At 45.4% G+C, this 23,392-nt stretch overlaps 3 non-coding genes across 3 annotated transcripts; all 3 read right to left on the bottom strand.

Annotated features, from left to right (window-relative positions):
• Nucleotides 1-8,186: 8,186 nt before the first annotated feature.
• On the bottom strand, nucleotides 8,187-8,300 carry LOC140308281 (U5 spliceosomal RNA). The gene has a single exon (XR_011916242.1). It is a non-coding gene; the product is annotated as a U5 spliceosomal RNA (small nuclear RNA).
• A 411-nt stretch (nucleotides 8,301-8,711) lies between these two features.
• On the bottom strand, nucleotides 8,712-8,902 carry LOC140308276 (U2 spliceosomal RNA). The gene has a single exon (XR_011916238.1). It is a non-coding gene; the product is annotated as a U2 spliceosomal RNA (small nuclear RNA).
• A 278-nt stretch (nucleotides 8,903-9,180) lies between these two features.
• LOC140308358 (U5 spliceosomal RNA) lies at nucleotides 9,181-9,294 on the bottom strand. The gene has a single exon (XR_011916312.1). It is a non-coding gene; the product is annotated as a U5 spliceosomal RNA (small nuclear RNA).
• Nucleotides 9,295-23,392: the final 14,098 nt, after the last annotated feature.

Consider the following 23,392-nt stretch of genomic DNA (forward strand, 5'->3'; position numbering starts at 1 on the left):
CCTGGTTACAGTTTTATCAGCGAGGCCAGAGTGAGCAGGAGAGGAGGAGGGGTCGCAGTCTTATTCAATGAATCCTTTCAATGTAAGCAGTTATCTCCTGGAAGTTTTCAGTCCTTTGAATATATGGCTATACAGGTGAAGGCCTCACCCAGTGTCCTGTTTCTGAATATTTACAGGCCCCCTAAATACTGTTCAGATTTTTCTGAAGACCTCAGTGAACTGCTGTCTATGATCTGTGTTGATTTTGACTGTATAATTATTGTTGGTGATTTTAACATCCATATGGACAATCCTCAGGACAGAGGGACTAAAGACCTGAGTAACACTCTGGACAACTTTGGGCTGACTCAGCATATAACAGAGCCTACGCACAATAGGGGGCACACTCTAGACTTAGTGATCTCCAAGGGTCTAAGCATTTCAAAGATTACTGTGTCTGATGTGGGCCTGTCTGACCATTCCTGTGTTTTCTTTGAGAGTACGATTTCAGTGCACACAAATGTCTCAACAGCAGTGATCTCAAAACTGAAAACAGTAGTAAGATCTTTAACCAGGTTTTCTCCTTAGCACCTGCCCTGTCCGGGGGTTCAGTCAGTGAGCTCGTCAGTAGCTTTAATACTAAAATGTTAAATGTTATGGATACTATTGCTCCCATTAAGGTGAAGGTTATCTCTGGAAGGAAGAAGTCTCCATGGCGAAATTCCACACTGGTGAAAAATGGGAAAAGAGTGTGTCGGAAAGCTGAGCGCCGATGGAGAAAAACAAATCTCCAGGTTCATTATGACATCTATAAAGAGAAACTTCACTCTTATAATTTACAACTGAGGAATGCAAGGAAATCCTACTTCCCTGACATCATCACCAAAAACAGTCATAATGCTCGGGCCTTATTTGCTACAGTTGACAGGCTAACAAACCCTCCTGTGTCAGTGGCAAATGAACTCCATTCCACCATGGCCTGCAATGACTTTGCCAAATTCTTCATAGACAAAGTCCAAAATATTAGACAAGCAGTTGGTACATCAGCAGCAGGTTCAGCATATGTACTGTGTCCACCGAAAACCGGTTTAAACACCATGACACTATTTCAACCCATTAACAGTAAAGACCTGGAGGACATCTTACGTCACCTGAAGTCCTCCTCTTGCTGTTTAGACATCCTACCAACAGGTTTTTTCAAAGGGGTCTCAAAGACTTTGGAGTCAGACCTGTTACTGATTGTGAACCTGTCCTTAACGTCAGGTGTGTTTCCAGAGCCACTAAAAACAGCTGTAATTAAACCTCTGCTGAAAAAGGACAATCTTGATAAGACGCAAATGAACAACTACAGGCCCATCTCAAATCTCCCATTTTTAAGTAAGATCATTGAAAAAGCGGTTTTTCAACAGCTTAATTACTTTTTAACACAAAATAACTGCTATGATACCTTCCAGTCAGGCTTTAGACAGCACCACAGCACTGAGACTGCTCTGACCAAAGTGTTTAATGACATATGTCTGAATACAGACAGTGGAAAAATGTCAGTCTTAGTTTTACTGGATCTCAGTGCTGCCTTTGATACAGTTGACCACAATATATTACTCAAACAACTGGAGAACTGGGCTGGTCTTTCCGGAACTGTACTAAACTGGTTCAAAACATACTTAGAGAACAGGAAGTACTTTGTGTCAATAGGTAACTTTACATCTGAGCAGACAAGAATCACAAGTTCCCCAAGGTTCCATCCTGGGACCTCTTCTGTTTAACATCTACATGCTCCCACTGGCACAGATTATAAAAAACAACCAAATAAACTACCATAGCTATGCAGATGACACACAGATGTATATAACAATGTCACCAGGAGACAGAGGGCCTGTACAGGCCCTTGGAAAATGCATTGAGGAGATTAATGACTGGATGTGCCACAACTTCCTCCAGCTAAACATAAACAAAACTGAGGTAATTGTCTTTGGAGCCAAAGATAAACGATTGAAAGTCACCACAGAGCTTCAATCTATAAATCTAAAAACGACCAACCAGGCCAGAAATCTGGGTGTAGTGATGGACTCAGACCTAAATTTGGACAAACACATTAAGGCATTAACAAAGTCAGCCTACTATCACCTTAAGAATATATCAAGGCTAAAAGATCTGATGTCTCAGCAGGACCTGGAAAAACTAGTCCATGCATTCATCTTTAGTAGGCTTGATTATTGTAATAGCATCTTTACAGGTCTGCCTAAAAAGTCAGTTAGACAACTGCAGCTCATCCAGAACTCAGCTGCTCGAGTCCTCACTAAGACCAAAAAAGTGGAGCACATCACAGTCCAGCTCTCAAGTCTTTACACTGGCTGCCTGTCCATCAGAGGATAGACTTTAAAGTTCTGATGCTGGTCTATAAAGCTCTGAATGGTCAAGGACCAAAATACATCAGTGACCTCCTGACCCACTATGAACCTTCCAGACCCCTCAGGTCATCTGGATCCGGTATTTTATCAGTTCCCAGAGTCAAAACCAGACATGGAGAAGCTGCATTCAGCTTCTATGCTCCACATGTCTGGAACAAAGTCCCAGAAAGCCTCAGATCAGCTGAAACACTCAGTGTATTTAAGTCCAGGTTGAAGACACATCTATTTTCAGCTGCATTTGAATAAGCTTGAGTTTCAAAACGGAATCATGTTTTAACTATTGATTTTATCTTTCATATATATAATTTTTTCTGATTTTATCTATTGTTCTTATTTCCTTCTTTTGTTTAAATTTTAAATCATGCTTTTTATTTCTTCTGTTTTAATGTCTCTGTGAAGCACTTTGAATCACCTTGTTGTTGAATTGTGCTATACAAATATACTTGCCTTGTCTTGCCTTGCCTTACATTGTCGGGCATTCGCACCTTGTCTTACCCGCTTTTTACAAACTATAGTCAGACATCCACACCTTCTTGCAGCTGAACCACCTCCGCTTACTGTTTTGATCATGTATGGTCTGGCAATACTACCTTTTCTTACCCGTTTGTGAGTAATTATGGCTGGACATTCACACCTACTTTCAGCAGAACACCACCTCTCTCGCTTTTGATGATGTATGGACCGGCATTCTTACCTTTTCTAACACATTTTTCAGCAATTATGTTCGGAGATTCACACCTACTCACAGACGAACAACTCCGCTCCCGCATTTGATGGTGTATAGTCGGGCATTCTCACCCTTTCTCATCAGCTTTTTGCAAATTATGATCTGACATCCACACCTACTTGCAGTCGAACAGTTCTGCTCCCGCTTTTGATTATGTTTGGTTGGATATTCGAACCTTTTCTTAACTGCTTTTTACAAACTTTGGTTGGACGTTCACACCTTCTTGTAGCCGAACACATCCACAGCTGCTTTTGATGATGTATGGTTGGGCATTCGCACCTTTTTTTTACCCATTTTTCAGGAATTATGGGTGGATATTCACACCTTCTTGCAGCTGAACACCTCCTCTCCCACTTATGATCATGTGCGGTTTAATTTTAGAAATTTTTACTTTCATGTTTTCTAGCAATTATTGATGGACATTCACACCTTCTTGCAGCTGAACACCTCCTCTCCCACTTATGATCATGCGCGGTTTGATATTAGAAATTTTTACTTTCATGTTTTCTAGCAATTATTGATGGACATTCAGACCTTCTTTGCAGCTGAACACCTCCGCTCCCGCTTTTGATCATACATTGTCGGGCATTCATAACTTGTCTTACCAGATTTTTACAAACTTTAGTCGAACATTCACACCTTCTTGCAGCTGAACACCTCCGCTCCCGCTTTTGATGGTGTAAAGTCGGGCTTTCGAGCCTTTTCTTACCCGGTTTTTAGAAATTATGGTTGGATATTCAGACCTTGCAGCCGAACACCTCCGCTCCCTCTTTTGATCATACATTGTCGGGCATTCGCACCTTGTCTTACCCGCTTTTTACAAACTATAGTCAGACATTCACACGTTGCAGCTGAACCACCTCCGCTCCCTGTTTTGATCATGTATGGAGTGGCAATACTACCTTTTCTTACCCATTTGTGAGTAATTATGGCTGGACATTCACACCTACTTGCAGTCGAACAGCTCTGCTCCTGCTTTTGATTTTGTTTGGTTGGATATTCGAACCTTTTCTTAACTGCTTTTTACAAACTTTGGTCGGACGTTCACACCTTCTTGCAACCGAACACCTCCGCTTCCGCTTTTGATGGTATATATTCGGGAATTCGAACATTATCTTACCCGTTTTTTACAAACCATGGTCGGACTTTCACACCTTCTTGTAGCCGAACAACTCCACTCCCGCTATTGATTGTGTACAGTCGTGTAGTTTAACCTTTTCTTACCCGCTTTTTACCAACTATGGTCGGACATTCACACCGTCTACAGCGGAACACCTCCGCTTCCGCTTTTGATGGTGTATAGTCGGGCATTCGAACCTTTTCTTACCCGCTTTTTACAAACTATGGTCGGACATTCAAACCTTCTTGTAGCCGAAAAGCTCCGCTCCCTCTTTTGATCATACATTGTCGGGCATTTGCACCTTTTCTTACCCGCTTTTTACAAACCATGGTCGGACTGTCACACCTTCTTGTAGCCGAACACATCTGCTCCCGCTATTGATTGTGTACAGTCGGGTTTTTTTAACCTTTTCTTACCCGCTTTTTACCAACTCTGGTCGGACATTCACACCTTCTTACAGCGGAACACCTCCGCTCCCTCTTTTGATGGTGTATGTTCGGGCATTCGAACCTTTTCTTACCCGCTTTTTACAAACTATGCTCGGACATTCAAACCTTCTTATAGCCGAACACATCCACTCCTGCTTTTGATGATGTGTGGTTGGGCATTCGAACCCACTTCTTGCCCGCTTTTCATTAATTATGGGTGGACATTCACACCTTGTCGCAGCCAAACACCTCCGCTCCCTGTTTTGATGGTGTATGGTTGGACATTCGCACCTTTTCTCACCCGCTTTTTGCAAACTATGGTCAGCAATTCACAGCTTCCTCTCCACCATACTTGTATGGTGGGATATTCACACCCACTTGCATCCGAAGACCTCCGCCCCCACCTTTGTTGATATTTAGTCGGTCATTCGCACCTTACCCGCTTTTGGCAAACTATGGCCTTCTTGCAGCCAAACACCTCTGATCTCGCTTTTGATGATGTAAGGTTGGGCATTCAGACCTTGCTTCCCCTGCTTTTCACCAAATATAGTCGGACATTCACACCTTCTTGCAGCCGAACACTTCCGCTCCACCTTTTAGTGTTCTATCACACCTTTTTTTCACCGCATTTTATAGATTATGGTTGGAAATTCTCAACCACTCTCATCCGAAGACCTCTCCTCCCGCTTTTGTTAATATATTTGAACTTTAGTCGGACATTCACACCTTCTTGCAGCTGAACCACCTCCGCTCCCTGTTTTGATCATGTATGGTCTGGCAATACTACTTTTTCTTACCCGTTTGTGAGTAATTATGGCTGGACATTCACACCTACTTTCAGCAGAACACCACCTCTCTCGCTTTTGATGATGTATGGACCGGCATTCTTACCTTTTCTAACACATTTTTCAGCAATTATGGTCGGAGATTCACACCTACTCACAGACAAACAACTCCGCTCCCGCATTTGATGGTGTATAGTCGGGCATTCTCACCCTTTCTCATCAGCTTTTTGCAAATTATGATCTGACATTAACACCTGCTTTTGATGATGTATGGTTGGGTATTCGCACCTTTTTTTTACCCATTTTTAAGGAATTATGGGTGGACATTCACACCTTCTTGCAGCTGAACACCTCCTCTCCCACTTATGATCATGTGCGGTTTGATTTTCGAAATTTTTACTTTAATTTTTTCTAGCAATTATTGATGGACATTCAGACCTTCTTGCAGCTGAACATCTCCGCTCCCGCTTTTGATCATACATTGTCGGACATTCATACCTTGTCTTACCAGATTTTTACAAACTTTAGTCGAACATTCACACCTTCTTGCAGCTGAACACCTCCGCTCCCACTTTTGATGGTGTAAAGTCGGGCTTTTGAGCCTTTTCTTACCCGGTTTTTAGAAATTATGGTTGGACATTCAGACCTTGCAGCCGAACACCTCCGCTCCCTCTTTTGATTATACATTGTCGGGCATTCGCACCTTGTCTTACCCGCTTTTTACAAACTATAGTCAGACATTCACACGTTGCAGCTGAACCACCTCCGCTCCCTGTTTTGATCATGTATGGTCTGGCAATACTACCTTTTCTTACCCGTTTGTGAGTAATTATGGCTGGACATTCACACCTACTTTCAGCAGAACACCACCTCTCTCGCTTTTGATGATGTATGGACCGGCATTCTTACCTTTTCTAACACATTTTTCAGCAATTATGGTCGCAGATTCACACCTACTCACAGACAAACAACTCCGCTCCCGCATTTGATGGTGTATAGTCGGGCATTCTCACCCTTTCTCATCAGCTTTTTGCAAATCATGATCTGACATTCACACCTACTTGCAGTCGAAAAGCTCTGCTCCCGCTTTTGATTATGTTTGGTTGGATATTCGAACCTTTTCTTAACTGCTTTTTACAAACTTTGTTCGGAGGTTCACGTCTTCTTGAAGCCGAACACCTCCGCTTCCGCTTTTGATGGTGTACAGTCGGGCATTTTAACCATTTCTTACCCGCTTTTTACCAACTATGGTCGGACATTCACACCTTCTTGCAGCTGAACACCTCCGCTCCCGCTTTTGATGGTGTATAGTCGGGCTTTCGAGCCTTTTCTTCCCCGGTTTTTACAAATTATGGTTGGACATTCAGACCTTGCAGCCGAAAACCTCCGCTCCCTCTTTTGATCATACATTGTTGGGCATTCGCACCTTGTCTTACGCGCTTTTTACAAACTTTAGTCAGAAATTCACACCTTGCAGCTGAACCACCTCCGCTCCCTGTTTTGATCATGTATAGTCTGGCAATACTACCATTTCTTACCCGTTTGTGAGTAATCTTCTAAAAGGTCATACCTGTCATTTTTTCCATTGAAACCATAAATATTTAAGAGGTTAAAGTCTTGCCCCATAAAATTCAAGTGTGCTAAAAGTGCCCGTCCGTCTCGCACCAGAACATGCGGATTTTTAATTAGAATGGCCACACCATCATTTTTAATTTGATTTGAGCCACTCCATATCGATAAATTGGGCCACATTTCCTCCCATTGTCTATGGTTTTTCAAAAAAGGTAGTCCACATTCTTGTATTAAAAACACATCTGATTTTATGGAGTCTAAGAAGGATATAATACTCTGGGCTCTTGTCTTTGATTTCACACTTCTCACATTTAGTGTTGAGAAGGTGAGAACCATTAAAAGGATAAAGGAAAGTAGGTATGTCATTTTCGTTTTTCTAAGTTATCAAAACAAATTACACACTCAGGTTATTTCTTGGGAAACTAGCTCTCCTTTTCGGACTCTCGTGTTGGCCTCTGATGCAATGTTGCATTTAACTTTGAGTCCCTGGGGGTTGATTGCAGAGCTAAAGGGAATCAGAGGACAACTCAGATGCCGTCCTCCTCGGCTGTTGACCTTCGGGGAGGTGAGTACCTTCACTAGACTCACCTGTCTGCTCTTCCTCCTCATTTAGCTTAGCTCCACCCTCTGCCTGTGAATTCTCACAGACTTCAGCACTGAGTGGTGAGGCCTCTACAGGCCCCTCTCCTTTTTGCTCCTCACTTCCAATCCAAGCTTTTAGCGGGAAGTTTGAATTTATTGGGTCAACCTCTTCACTTTGTTCACCAACTGCCACCTCAGAAGAGGTGATTTAATTCTCCACAGAGATTACATTTCCTGCCATTTGGACACTCTCCAAAAGTGTCCCCAATTTCTCTGCACTTCCCACATATCACCTTGGTACAAGCCTCAACCAGGTGCCCATGCTCACCACACTTGCGGCAGAGCTTGGGCTGCCCCTGGTACTGGATGTAACCTCGGTTTTCGAGGTGGCCAGAGTGTCACTTTGCATCTCCGCCCACCCGCTGCACTGAGCACTCTTCAGCCCTTTTAAATGGTATAACTTTGCACTCCCGCACGCTCCAGCGAGCACCATTCAAGCAACAACTTTGCACTCCAGCTTCAAACATCGGCACAGTCGCAACAAGTAAGGCAAGATTTCTTTTGCACAGACAGAAAGGGCTTCACCCGCAAAGGTAAAGCCTGCCAAAAATAGCAACAACTCATTAGTGCTGCTCTCCACGGAAGTCTTTAGTAAAAGGCGAAAGACTTGTACATTATGAAGAGAAACCAGAGTACGATTATCTGTCACTGCGGGAGCAGGGCATCAGGCTAGTTGGCATAGCCACCTTCCCCATGGTGAGCTTTGCTTGGTTGAGACGCTTGCTCCCCCTCCTTGCTCCTCGGCTGACCAAGTAGGAAAAATCGGGCCCTATTCGATGGCTGCCTTGTCTTTTACTCTGTGCAAAAGACAAGGCAGCCACAAACACCACGGGAACACCGTATTGAGGCTTTGTTCTGACCGCTCATTCAGTGTCGCGTTTCTTTCAAGCAATTCTCCCGGTTAGCCCGCACTCGGCTCGCCCCCAGAGCTGTGTTAAAGTCTACTTCGCATTCACTCTCTTTTCTCAGCAGACTAAAAGAAAGTTTCATCTTGGGCTCCCTGAAACTTCCATCCTGCACCACTGTTTGCTTTTTCACAAGAGCAGAGAAGAGCGCACCGTTCCCAGCGGCACTGCAGTACCGGGTCGATGCTTGGAGTGAACGGAGCAAGCTCCTTTTTCAACTCCTATTGCTAAAAATCAATTTAATATGTAGTCCTCGTACAAAGGCCATATCAGATATTAAACTGATAAGAACAGGTACTACACTTGATCTTAGCCAAAAGGCCGAGAAGTGATATCTGTCCACTGGTTCACGTCCAAGGGCCCTTCCTGGCACAATGCGCACTTGTAGCGGTGTTCTTTTTATGGCCATAGGTGGCCAGAGTGTCACTTTGCACCTCCGCCCACCCGCTGCACTGAGCACTCTTCAGCCCTTTTAAATGGTATAACTTTGCACTCCCGCACGCTCCAGCAAGCACCATCCAAGCAACATCGGCACAGTTGCAACAAGTAAGGCGACTCTACTCTCACTCTGCACAGTAACAAGATTTCTTTTGCACAGACGGAAAGGGCTTCACCCGCAAAGGTAAAGCCTGCCAAAAATAGCAACAACTCATTAGTGCTGCTTTCCACGGAAGTCTTTAGTAAAAGGCGAAAGACTTGTACGTTATGAAGAGAAACCAGAGTACGATTATCCATCACTGCGGGAGCAGGGCATCAGGCTAGTTGGCATAGCCACCTTCCCCATGGTGAGCTTTGCTTGGTTGAGACGCTTGCTCCCCCCCTTGCTCCTCGGCTGACCAAGTAGGACTCTTGGGATTTTATCTATAAAATGAATTCCTTCACTCAAACTATGTTAAAACTGCTTTGTCCTTCATATTTACCATGTCTAGAAAGATTTAAACAAAAAAAACAACGTTGTACTTTGCAGTAAAAGACAGAGCAAATCTAAAGTTTCATGAATCCGAGAATAAGCTTACTTTCATGAGTTCTTCACGATTTGGGATTTTGCTATAAAATGAATTCCTTCACTCAAACTAAATCGCTAATCTGTTACATGTAAGGCAGATGTCAAATTCACCGAAATAGGATCTAAGGGTATTCGGCCAATCGAGCTGTAGCAGCTTCGGTAAAAGAGTATAAGTTGAAGAGTTTGTGAATAAAGGTGTGCGCACCCATAGTGAGCTGTAGGAAAATAGGCAGGGAGCAATGCCGGCTGGGGTATATGTTCTTGTATGTTGTCTGACTGTTTGATTTGAATGTGTTGTGTAAGTGTCCCGTTGAATGTTACATGTTTGGGCTTTGACACGCTTCACTGTGGTTGTTAACTGTGTGGTGTGTCCTGAAATGTTATATGTTTGGGCTGTGTGACATGCTTAATGCTTGTCAGTAGCTACCCACTTATTCATATATAGCAACTGACAACATAAGAAGTCCGGACATACTTTGATAGTAGTTGTAGAAGTATCCTTATTGATAATAGATAAACTAATTCATAGTGATAGAACAGTAGATGAACAGGTGCCTGCACATGTCTCACGAAAATAAAATGGGTGTATGATTGCTGACGGCAGAGCAATACTGCCAAACTTATGAGTTCTTGTGGCAAACTTGATTCAGTGTCTTGACGTGTATACGCTGTTTCGCTGACTTGATTGTCACAAGAAACAAAGTGTGTTTGATAAGATCCGACCATTTTATTACGGGAGGATCAGTATCAGTATTCGGCTGCAAGTAGGTGTGAATGTCCAACCATAATTTGTAAAAAGCGGGTAAGAAAAGGTTCTCATGCCCGACTATACATTAACAAAAGCGGGAGGAGAGGTCTTCGGATGAGAGTGGGTGAGAATTTCCAACCATAATCTATAAAATGCGGTGAAGAAAAAGGTGTGAATGCTACATAGAACACTCAAAAGTGGAGCGGAAGTGTTCGGCTGCAAGAAGGTGTGAATGTCCAACTATATTTGGTGAAAAGTAGGTGAAGCAAGGTCTGAATGCCCAACCTTACATCATCAAAAGCGAGATCAGGTGTTTGGCTGCAAGAAGGCCATAGTTTGCCAAAAGCGGGTAAGGTGCGAATGACCGACTAAATATCAACAAAAGTGGGGGCGGAGGTCTTCGGATGCAAGTGGGTGTGAATATCCCACCATACAAGTATGGTGGAGAGGAAGCTGTGAATGGCCGACCATAGTAAAAAGCGGGTGAGAAAAGGTGCGAATGTCCACCATTATACACCATCAAAACAGGGAGCGGAGGTGTTTGGCTGCGACAAGGTGTGAATGTCCACCCATAATTAATGAAAAGCGGGCAACAAGTAGGTTTGAATGCCCAACCATACATCATCAAAATAAGGAGCGGAGGTGTTCCGTTGTAAGAAGTTATGAATGTCCGACCATAGTTGGTAAAAAGCGGGTAAGAAAAGGTTAAAATACCCGACTGTACACAATCAATAGCGGGAGCGGAGTTGTTCGGCTACTAAAAGGTGTGAAAGTCCGACCAAGTTTTGTAAAAAGCGGGTAAGAAAAGGTTCGAATGCCCGACAATTTATGATCAAAAGAGGGAGCGGAGTTGTTCAGCTGCAAGAAGGTCTGAATGTCCATCAATAATTGCTAGAAAAAATTAAAGTAAAAATTTTGAAAATCAAACCGCACATGATCATAAGTGGGAGAGGAGGTGTTCAGCTGCAAGAAGGTGTGAATGTCCACCCATAATTACTGAAAAATGGGTAAAAAAAAGGTGCGAATACCCAACCATACATCATCAAAAGCAGCTGTGGATGTGTTCGGCTACAAGAGGGTTTGAACGTCCAACCAAAGTTTGTAAAAAGCAGTTAAGAAAAGTTTCGAATATCCAACCAAACATAATCAAAAGCGGGAGCAGAACTGTTCGACTGCAAGTAAGTGTGAATGTCAGATCATAATTTGCAAAACAACAACTATACACCATCAAATGCGGGAGCGGAGTTGTTCGTCTGTTAGTAGGTGTGAATCTCCGACCATAATTGCTGAAAAATGTGTTAGAAAAGGTAAGAATGCCGGTCCATACATCATCAAAAGCGAGAGAGGTGGTGTTCTGCTGAAAGTAGGTGTGAATGTCCAGCCATAATTACTCACAAACAGGTAAGAAAATGTAGTATTGCCAGATCATACATGATCAAAACAGGGAGCGGAGGTGGTTCAGCTGCAAGAAGGTGTGAATGTCCGACTAAAGTTCAAATATATTCACAAAAGTGGGAGGAGAGGTCTTCGGATGAGAGTGGTTGAGAATTTCCAACCATAATCCATAAAATGCGGTGAAAAAAAGGTGTGATAGAACACTAAAAGGTGGAGCAGACGTGTTCCGCTGTAAGAAGGTGTGAATGTCCGACCATAGTTTGTAAAAAGCGGGTAAGAAAAGGTTAAAATACCCGACTGTACACCACCAATAGCGGGAGCAGGGTTGTTCGGGTACAAGAAGGTGTGAAAGTCCACCCATGGTTTGTAAAAAGCGGGTAACAAAAGGTTCGAATGCCCGAATATATACTATCAAAAGCGGAAGCGGAGGTGTTCGGCTGCAAGAAGGTGTGAACGTCCGACCAAAGTTTGTAAAAAGCAGTTAAGAAAAGGTTCGAATATCCAACCAAACAAAATCAAAAGCGGGAGCAGAGCTGTTCGACTGCAAGTAGGTGTGAATGTCCAGCCATAATTACTCACAACCGGGTAAGAAAAGGTAGTATTGCCAGACCATACATAATCAAAACAGGGAGCAGAGGTGGTTCAGCTGCAACGTGTGAATGTCTGACTATAGTTTGCAAAAAGCGGGTAAGACAAGGTGCGAATAACCGACAATGTATGATCAAAAGAGGGAGCGGAGGTGTTCGGCTGCAAGGTCTGAATGTCCAACCATAATTTCTAAAAACCAGGTAAGAAAAGGCTCGAAAGCCCGACTATACACCATCAAAAGCGGAAGCGGAGGTGTTCGGCTTCAAGAAGACGTGTACCTCCGAACAAAGTTTGTAAAAAGCAGTTAAGAAAAGGTTCGAATATCCAACCAAACATAATCAAAAGCGGGAGCAGAGCTGTTCGACTGCAAGTAGGTGTGAATGTCAGATCATAATTTGCAAAAAGCTGATGAGAAAGGGTGAGAATGCCCGACTATACACCATCAAATGCGGTAGCGGAGTTGTTCGGCTTTGAGTAGGTGTGAATGTCCAGCCAAAATTACTCACAAACGGGTAAGAAAAGGTAGTATTGCCAGACCATACATGATCAAAACAGGGAGCGGAGGTGGTTCAGCTGCAAGAAGGTCTGAATGTCCGACTAAAGTTTGTAAAAAGCGCGTAAGACAAGGTGCGAATGCCAGACAATGTATGATCAAAAGAGGGAGCGGAGGTGTTAGGTTGCAAGAAGGTCTGAATGTCCAACCATAATTTGTAAAAACCGGGAAGAAAAGGCTCGAAAGCCCTACTATACACCATCAAAAGCGCGAGCAGAGGGGTTCAGCTGCAAGAAGGTCTGAATGTCCATCAATAATTTCTTTAAAACATGAAAGAAAATTTTCGAATATCAAACCGCACATGATCATAAGCGGGAGAGGATGTTTTCAGCTGCAAGACGGTGTGAATGTCCACCCATAATTCCTGAAAAATGGGTAAAAAAAGGTGCGAATGCCCAACCATACATTATCAAAAGCAGCTGTGAATATCAGATCATAATTTGCAAAAAGCTGATGAGAAAGAGTGAGAATGCCCGACTATACACCATCAAATGCGGGAACTGAGGTGTTCGGCTCTGAGTAGGTGGGAATGTCCGACCATAATTGCTGAAAAATGTGTTAGAAAAGGTAAGAATGCCGGTCCATACATCATCAAAAGCGAGAGAGGTGGTGTTCTGCTGAAAGTAGGTGTGAATGTCCAGCCATAATTACTCACAAACGGGTAAGAAAAGGTAGTATTGCCAGACCATACATGATCAAAACAGGGAGCGGAGGTGGTTCAGCTGCAAGAAGGTGTGAATGTCCGACTAAAGTTCAAATATATTAACAAAAGCGGGAGGAGAGGTCTTCGGATGACAATGGTTGAGAATTTCCAACCATAATCTATAAAATGCGGTGAAAAAAAGGTGTTATAGAACACTAAAAGGTGGAGCGGAAGTGTTCGGCTGCAAGAAGGTGTGAATGTCCGACTATATTTGGTGAAAAGCAGGGGAAGCAAGGTCTGAATGCCCAACCTTACATCATCAAAAGCGAGATCAGAGGTGTTTGGCTGCAAGAAGGCCATAGTTTGCCAAAAGCGGGTAAGGTGCGAATGACCGACTAAATATCAACAAAAGTGGGGGCGGAGGTCTTCGGATGCAAGTGGGTGTGAATCTTCCACCATACAAGTATGGTGGAGAGGAAGCTGTGAATTGCTGACCATAGTTTGCAAAAAGCGGTTGAGAAAAGGTGCGAATGTCCAACCATACATGATCAAAACAGGGAGCGGAGGTGTTTGGCTGCGACAAGGTGTGAATGTCCACCCATAATTAATGAAAAGCGGGCAAGAAGTAGGTTCGAATGCCCAACCACACATCATCAAAAGCAGGAGTGGATGTGTTCGGCTACAAGAAGGTTTGAATGTCCGAGCATAGTTTGTAAAAAGCGGGTAAGAAAAGGTTCGAATGCCCAAACATACACCATCAAAAGAGGGAGCGGACGTGTTCCGCTTTAAGAAGGTGTGAATGTCCGACCAGAGTTGGTAAGAAGCGGGTAAGAAAACGTTAAAAAACCTGACTGTACACAATCAATAGTGGGAGCGGATGTGTTCAGTTACAAGAAGGTGTGACAGTCCGACCATGGTTTGTAAAAAGCGGGTAAGAAAAGTTGCAAATGCCCGACAATGTATGATCAAAAGAGGGAGCGGAGCTTTTCGGTTACAAGAAGGATTGAATGTCCGACCATAGTTTGTAAAAAGCGGGTAAGAAAAGGTTCGAATGCCCGACTATACACCATCAAAAGCGGAAGCGGAGGTGTTCCGCTGTAAGACGGTGTGAATGTCCAACCATAGTTGGTAAAAAGCGGGTAAGAAAAGGTTAAACTACCCGACTGTACACAATCAATAGCGTGAGTGGAGTTGTTCGGCTACAAGAAGGTGTGAAAGTCCGACCATGGTTTGTAAAAAGCGGGTAAGAAAAGGTTCGAATTCCCGAATATATACCATCAAAAGCGGAAGCGGAGGTGTTCGGTTGCAAGAAGGTTTGAACGTCCGACCAAAGTTTGTAAAAAGCAGTTAAGAAAAGCGTCGAATATCCAACCAAACAAAATCAAAAGCGGGAGCAGAGCTGTTCGACTGCAAGTAGGTGTGAATGTCCAGCCATAATTACTCACAAACGGGTAAGAAAAGCTAGTATTGCCAGACCATACATGATCAAAACAGGGAGCGGAGGTGGTTCAGCTGCAACGTGTGAATGTCTGACTATAGTTTGTAAAAAGCGGGTAAGACAAGGTGCAAATGCCCAACAATGTATGATCAAAAGAGGGAGCGGAGGTGTTCGGCTACAAGAAGGTGTGAAAGTCCGACCATGGTTTGTAAAAAGCAGGTAAGAAAAGGTTCGAATGCCCGAACATACACCATCAAAAGAGGGAGCGGACGTGTTCCGCTGTAAGAAGGTGTGAATGTCCGACCATAGTTGGTAAAAAGCGGGTAAGAAAAGGTTAAAATACCCGACTGTACACAATCAATAGCGGGAGCAGAGTTGTTCGGCTACAAGAAGGTGTGAAAGTCCACCCATGGTATGTAAAAAGCGGGTAACAAAAGGTTCGAATGCCCAAATATGTACCATCAAAAGCGGAAGCAGAGGTGTTCGACTGCAAGTAGGTGTGAATATCAGATCATATGCAAAAAGTTGATGAGAAAGGGTGAGAATGCCTGACTAAACACCATCAAATGCGGGAGCGGAAGTGTTTGGCTGTGAGTAGGTGTGAATGTCCGACCATAATTGCTGAAAAATGTGTTAGAAAAGGTAAGAATGCTGGACCATACATCATCAAAAGCGGGAGAGGTGGTGTTCGGCTGCAAGAAGGTGTGAAAGTCCGACCATGGTTTGTAAAAAGCGGGTAAGAAAAGGTTTGAATGCCCGAATATACACCATCAAAAGTGGAAGCGGAATTGTTCGGCTGCAAGAAGGTGTGAACGTCCGACCAGTTTGTAAAAAGCAGTGAAAAGCGAGAAAAAGCTTTTCGTTAGTTTTGCATGATTTGGGATTTTGCTTATAAAATGCATTCCTTCACTCAAACTATGTTAAAACTGATTTGTCCTTCATATTTACCTTGTCTAGAAAGATTTAAACAAAAAAAAAAACCCCAACGTACTTTGCAGTAAAAGAAAGAGCAAATCTAAGATCTAAAAGTTTCAGGAATCCGAGTATAAGCTTGCTTTCATGAGTTCTTCACGATTTCGGATTTTGCTACAAAATGAATTGCTTTGCTCAAACCAAGTTAAACCTGCTTTGTCCTTCCATATTTATCAATGTCGAGATAGATTTAAACAAAACAAAGAAAACACGTTGTACTTTGCAATATAACAAATAGCAACACTGAAGGATCAGGAATCCGAGAATAAGCTTTTCATGTGTTGTGCATGTTTTGAGATTTTGTTTTAAAATGAATTCCTTCACTCAAACTATGTTAAAACTGCTTTGACATTGATAAATATGAAGACAAAGCAATTTTAACTTGGTTTGAGCAAAGCAATTCATTTTATAGGAAAATCCGAAATCATGCAGAACGTATGAAAATAAGCTTATTCTCGGATTCCTGTTCCTTCAGTGTTGCTCTTTCTTCTACTGCAATATACAATGTTGTTCTTTGTTGAAGTCGATCTAGACATTGATAAATATGAAGTTAAAAGCAGTTTTAACATAGTTTGAGTGAAGGAATTCATTTTATAGCAAAATCCCAAATCATGCAGAACGTATGAAAAGAAGCTTATTCTCGGATTCCTGTTCCTTCAGTGTCTCTCTTTCTTCTACTGCAATATACAATGTTGTTCTTTGTTGAAGTCGATCTAGACATTGATAAATATGAAGGACAAAGAAGTTTTCACTTGGTTTGAGTGAAGGAATTCATTTTATACATAAAATCCCAAATCATGCAGAACGTATGAAAGTAAGCTTATTCTCGGATTCCTGTTCCTTCAGTGTTGCTCTTTCTTCTACTGCAATATACAATGTTGTTCTTTGTTGAAGTCGATCTAGACATTGATAAATATGAAGGTAAAAGCAGTTTTAACATAGTTTGAGTGAAGGAATTCATTTTATAGCAAAATCCCAAATCATGCAGAACGTATGAAAATAAGCTTATTCTCGGATTCCTGATCCTTCAGTGTCTCTCTTTCTTCTACTGCAAAATCTAATGTTGTTCTTTGTTGAAGTCGATCTAGACATTGATAAATATGAAGGTAAAAGCCGTTTTACCATAGTTTGATTGAAGGAATGCATTTTATAAGCAAAATCCCAAATCATGCAGAACTCATGAAAAGCTTTTTCTCGGATTTCTGAACCTTTCTTTCTTTTACTGCAAAATACTACGTTGTTTTTTGTTCAAATCTATCTAGACATTTATAAATACCAGCCGAACATCTCTGCTGCCGCTTTTGATAATTTATGGTTTGGTATTCTTACCTTTTCTTACCCGTTTGTGAGTAATTATGGCTGGATATTCACACCTTCTTGCAGCCGAACACCACCTCTCCCGCTTTTGATGATGTATGGGCTGGCATTCTTACCTTTTCTAACACATTTTTCAGCAACTAGGGTGGGACATTCACACCTACTCACAGACAAACACCTCCGCTCTCGCATTTGATGGTGTATAGTAGGGCATTCTCACCCTTTCTCATCAGCTTTTTGCAAATTATGATCTGACATTCACACCTACTGCTTTTTATAAACTATGGTCAGACATTCACACCGTCTTACAGTGCAACACCTCCGCTCCCGCTTTTGATGGTGTATAGTCGGGCATTCAAACCTTTCTTACCCGCTTTTTACAAACCATGGTGAGACTTTCACACCTTCTTGTAGCCGAACACATCCGCTCCCGCTATTGATTGTGTACAGTCGGATATTTGAACCTTTTCTTACCTTCTTTTTACCAACTATGGTTGGGCATTCACACCTACTTACAGCGGAACACGTCCGGTCTGTCTTTTGATGGTGTATGTTCGGGCATTCGAAGCTTTTCTTACCCGCTTTTTACAAACTATGCTCGGACATTCAAACCTTCTTGTAGCCGAACACATCCACTCCTGCTTTTGATGATGTATGGTTGGGCATTGGAACCTACTTGTTGCCCGCTATTCATTAATTATGGGTGGACATTAAAACCTTGTCGCAGCCAAACACGTCCGCTCCCTGTTTTGATCATGTATGGTTGGACATTCGCACCTTTTCTCACCCGCTTTTTGCAAACAATGGTCAGCAATTCATAGCTTCCTCTCCACCATACTTGTATGGTGGAATATTCACACCCACTTTCATCCGAAGACCTCCGCCCCCACTTTTGTTGATATTTAGTCGGTCATTCGCACCTTACCCGCTTTTGGCAAACTATGGCCTTCTTGCAGCCAAACACCTCTGATCTCGCTTTTGATGATGTAAGGTTGGGCATTCAGACCTTGCTTCACATGCTTTTCACCAAATATAGTCGGACATTCACACCTTCTTGCAGCCGAACACTTCCGCTCCACCTTTTAGTGTTCTATAACACCTTTTTTTCACCGCATTTTATAGATTATGGTTGGAAATTCTCAAACACTCTCATCCGAAGACTTCTCCTCTCACTTTTGTTAATATATTTGAACTTTAGTCGGACATTCACACCTTCTTGCAGCTGAACCACCTCCGCTCCCTGTTTTGATCATGTATGGTCTGGCAATACTACCTTTTCTTACCCGTTTGTGAGTAATTATGGCTGGACATTCACACCTACTTTCAGCAGAACACCACTTCTCTCGCTTTTGATGATGTATGGACCGGCATTCTTACCTTTTCTAACACATTTTTCAGCAATTATGGTCGGAGATTCACACCTACTCACAGACGAACAACTCCGCTCCCGCATTTGATGGTGTATAGTTGGGCATTCTCACCCTTTCTCATCAGCTTTTTGCAAATTATGATCTGACATCCCTCCCTCCTGAGCTGTCACCTTATCGTGGTGGGGGAGTTTGCGTGCCCCAATGAGTCCGGGAGCTATGTTGCTCGGGGCTTTAAGCCCCTGGTAGGGTCACCCAAGGCAAGCAGATCCTAGATGAGGGACCAGACAAAGAACAGCTCAAAAGACCCCTTATGATGAACAAAAAATTTGGACCTCGTGATCCCTTGCCCGGATATGGGACACCGGGGCCTCCCCCCGGAGCCAGGCCCGGGGGTGGGGCCCGGCAGCGGGCGCCTGGTGGCCGGGTCTGTGCCCATGGGGCTCGGTCGGGCATAGCCCGAAATGATGACGTGGGTCCCCCTTCCGACGGGCTCACCACCCGTGGGAGGGGCCAAGGGGGTCGGGTGCGATGTGAGCTGGGTAGCGGCCGAAGGCAGAGGCCTTGGCGGTCTGATCCTCGGCTACTGAAGCTAGCTCTTGGGACGTGGAATGTCACCTCTCTGTTGGGGAAGGAGCCGGAGCTGGTGCGCGAGGCTGAGCGGTTCCGGCTAGATATAGTCGGACTCACCTCGACGCACGGCTTGGGCTCTGGAACCAGTCCTCTTGAGAGGGGTTGGACTCTCTTCCACTCTGGAGTTGCCCGTGGTGAGAGGCGCAGAGCAGGTGTGGGCATACTTATTGCCCCCCGGCTGTGTGCCAGTACATTGGGGTTTACCCCAGTGAACGAGAGGGTAGCCTCCCTCCGCCTTCGGGTGGGGGGACGAGTCCTGACTGTTGTTTGTGCCTATGCGCCAAACAGCAGTTCAGAGTACCCACCCTTTTTGGAGTCTCTGGGGGAGGCACTGGAGAATGCTCCTACCGGAGACTCCCTCTTTCTGCTGGGGGACTTCAATGCTCACGTGGGCAATGACAGTGAGACCTGGAGGGGTGTGATTGGGAGGAATGGCCCCCCCGATCTGAACCAGAGTGGTGTTATGTTGTTGGACTTCTGTGCTGGTCATGGACTGTCCATAACGAACACCATGTTCAGACATAAGGGTGTCCATATGTGCACTTGGCACCAGGACACCCTTGGCCGCAGTTCGATGATCGACTTTGTGGTTGTATCATCGGACTTGCGGCCGTATGTCCTGGACACTCGGGTGAAGAGAGGGGCGGAGCTGTCAACTGATCACCACCTGGTGGTGAGTTGGCTCCGCTGGTGGGGGAGGATGCCGATCAGACCTGGCAGGCCCAAACGTATTGTGAGGGTCTGCTGGGAGCGTTTGTCAGAATCCCCCGTCAGAAGGAGCTTTAACTCCCACCTCCGGCAGAGCTTCAACCATATCCCGGGGGAGGTGGGGGACATTGAGTCCGAATGGGCCATGTTCCGTGACTCCATTGCCGAGGCAGCTGATCGGAGTTGTGGCCGTAAGGTGGTCGGTGCCTGTCGTGGCGGCAACCCTCGAACCTGCTGGTGGACACCAGTGGTGAGGGAAGCCGTCAAGCTGAAGAAGGAGTCCTATCGGGCCTTTTTGGCCAGTGGGACCCTGGAAGCAGCTGATAGGTACCGACAGGCCAGACGGGCTGCGGCTTCGGCGGTTGCTGAGAAAAAAACTCGGGCCTGGGAGGAGTTCGGTGAGACCATGGAGAACGATTTCCGGACGGCCTCGAAGAGATTCTGGTCCACCATCCGGCGTCTCAGGGGGGGGAAGCGGCTCACAGTCAACACTGTTTACAGTGGGGACGGGGCTTTGCTGACCTCAACTAGGGATGTTGTGAGTCGGTGGGGGGAGTACTTCGAGGAACTCCTCAATCCTACCAACACGTGCTCGGAAGAGGCAGAGTCGGAGAGCTCGGAGACGGGGCCTCCCATTTCTGGGGCTGAGGTTGCCGAGGTGGTCAAAAAGCTCCTCGGTGGCAAGGCCCCGGGGGTGGATGAGGTCCGTCCTGAGTTTCTCAAGGCTCTGGATGTTGTAGGGCTGTCTTGGCTGACACGCCTCTGCAGCATCGCGTGGACATCGGGGACAGTGCCTCTGGACTGGCAGATTGGGGTGGTGGTCCCCCTCTTTAAAAAGGGGGACCGGAGGGTGTGTTCCAACTATAGGGGTATCACACTCCTCAGCCTCCCTGGTAAGGTCTATTCGGGGGTATTGGAGAGGAGGATCCGTCGGATAATCGAGCCTCGGATTCAGGAGATGCAGTGTGGCTTTCGTCCTGGCCGTGGAACAGTGGACCAGCTCTATACCCTCGGCAGGATCCTGGAGGGTGCATGGGAGTTCGCCCAACCAGTCTACATGTGTTTTGTGGACTTGGAGAAAGCGTTCGACCGTGTCCCTCGTGGAGTCCTGTGGGGGGTGCTCCGGGAATATGGAGTGCCGGACCCCTTGATAGGGTCCGTTCGGTCTCTGTATGACCGGTGCCAGAGTTTGGTCCGCATTGCCGGCAGTAAGTCGGATACGTTTCCGGTGAGAGTTGGACTCCGTCAGGGCTGCCCTTTGTCACCGATTCTGTTCCTAACTTTTATGGACAGAATTTCTAGGCGCAGCCAGGGCGTTGAGGGTGTCCGATTTGGCGACCTCAGAATCGGGTCTCTGCTTTTTGCAGATGATGTGGTTCTGTTAGCGTCGTCAGGCCGTGACCTTCAGCTCTCACTGGAGCGATTCGCAGCCGAGTGTGAAGCGGCTGGGATGAGAATCAGCACCTCCAAATCCGAGACTATGGTTCTCAGCCGGAAAAGGGTGGAATGCTCTCTCCGGGTCGGGAATGAGATCCTTCCCCAAGTGGAGGAGTTCAAGTATCTCGGGGTCTTGTTCACGAGTGAGGGACGAATGGAGCGGGAGATTGACGGGCGGATCGGTGCGGCGTCTGCAGTGTTGTGGGCTCTGCACCGACCCGTCGTTGTGAAGAGGGAGCTGAGCCAGAAGGCGAAGCTCTCTACTTACTGGTCAATCTACGTTCCCATCCTCACCTATGGTCACGAGTTGTGGGTAGTGACCGAAAGAACAAGATCGCGAATACAAGCGGCCGAAATGGGTTTCCTCCGCAGGGTGTCTGGGCTCTCCCTTAGAGATAGGGTGAGAAGCTCAGTCATCCGGGAGGGGCTCGGAGTAGAACCGCTGCTCCTCCGCATTGAGAGGAGTCAGATGAGGTGGCTCGGGCATCTGGTTAGGATGCCCCCTGGGCGCCTCCCTGGGGAGGTGTTCCGGGCACGTCCCACTGGGAGGAGACCCCGGGGAAGACCCAGGACACGCTGGAGAGACTATGTCTCTCGGCTGGCCTGGGAACGCCTCGGGGTCCCCCCGGAAGAGCTGGAGGAAGTGGCCGGGGACAGAGACGTCTGGGTTTCTCTGCTCAAGCTGCTGCCCCCGCGACCCGACCCCCGGATAAGCGGCAGATGATGGATGGATGGATGGATCTGACATCCACACCTACTTGCAGTCGAACAGTTCTGCTCCCGCTTTTGATTATGTTTGGTTGGATATTCGAACCTTTTCTTAACTGCTTTTTACAAACTTTGGTTGGACGTTCACACCTTCTTGTAGCCGAACACATCTACAGCTGCTTTTGATGATGTATGGTTGGGCATTCGCACCATTTTTTTCCCCTTTTTTCAGGAATTATGGGTGGATATTCACATCTTCTTGCAGCGGAACACCTCCTCTCCCACTTATGATCATGTGCGGTTTGATTTTCGAAATTTTTACTTTCATGTTTTCTAGCAATTATTGATGGACATTCAGACCTTCTTGCAGCTGAACACCTCCGCTCCCGCTTTTGATCATACATTGTTGGGCATTCGCACCTTGTCTTACCAGATTTTTACAAACTTTAGTCGAACATTCACACCTTCTTGCAGCTGAACACCTCCGCTCCCGCTTTTGATGGTGTAAAGTCGGGCTTTCGAGCCTTTTCTTACCCGGTTTTTAGAAATTATGGCTGGACATTCAGACCTTGCAGCCAAACACCTCCGCTCCCTCTTTACATGGCAAATGGATTTAATTTTAACAAGTCAGGGGTGAAACTGTTCACCTCCAACATATTTTATTTCCTACGTCATCCATCTGTGCTCGGGGCCAAGGCTGAGATAAACAAGGAGTTATCTCATAGAGAGGAACAAACAAATCCCAGCAGAAACCTTGAGGAGGAACTCCATCTGCCCCCACCCAAGAGGAACTTTGGAAAGGAGAGACATCAGAGGCAAGAAGAGAGGTCTTTATTTGCCCCAAACCCTCTCAACAGCACTAATGACCAGGACCAGGGACCAGGACCAGGACCTTCCCCAGCCCCCCAAACCCCTGACAGGTCATTGTGCTCCTCACCCTCCCTTTCTCCCTCCTCCTCCCCTCACCTGAAATTCACTGAGGAGATGATGGAACGGGTCAATGCTGGGCTTAGATCTACCCCCCAGCCCAATCCCTTTTTATCCCCCATAAACCCCCCACCAAAGCGGCCAAAGGTTCCCCGCCGAGCCCCGCCCCTACTAGAGCAGCCGAAGCGACGGAGCCCAGCCCCACCCCCTTCTGTCCCTTCACGCTGCCACCATGTACTGTCTCCGCAGTCTGATGTGTGATGTGTGAGGGGTCCAGGCTGTGTGAATTCTGACAGTCGTGACTTTTCCCAGGACAAGCTGGGACCCTGTTTATTAGAAGATCTTAAAATTTCTGTACTTTTAGGTGACAGAAGGAGAAATGT

The sequence above is a fragment of the Leuresthes tenuis genome, unplaced genomic scaffold (assembly GCF_036924035.1).
Source record: "Leuresthes tenuis unplaced genomic scaffold, fLeuTen1.0.hap1 SCAF_5, whole genome shotgun sequence".
In the NCBI taxonomy this organism is placed as follows: domain Eukaryota; kingdom Metazoa; phylum Chordata; class Actinopteri; order Atheriniformes; family Atherinopsidae; genus Leuresthes; species Leuresthes tenuis.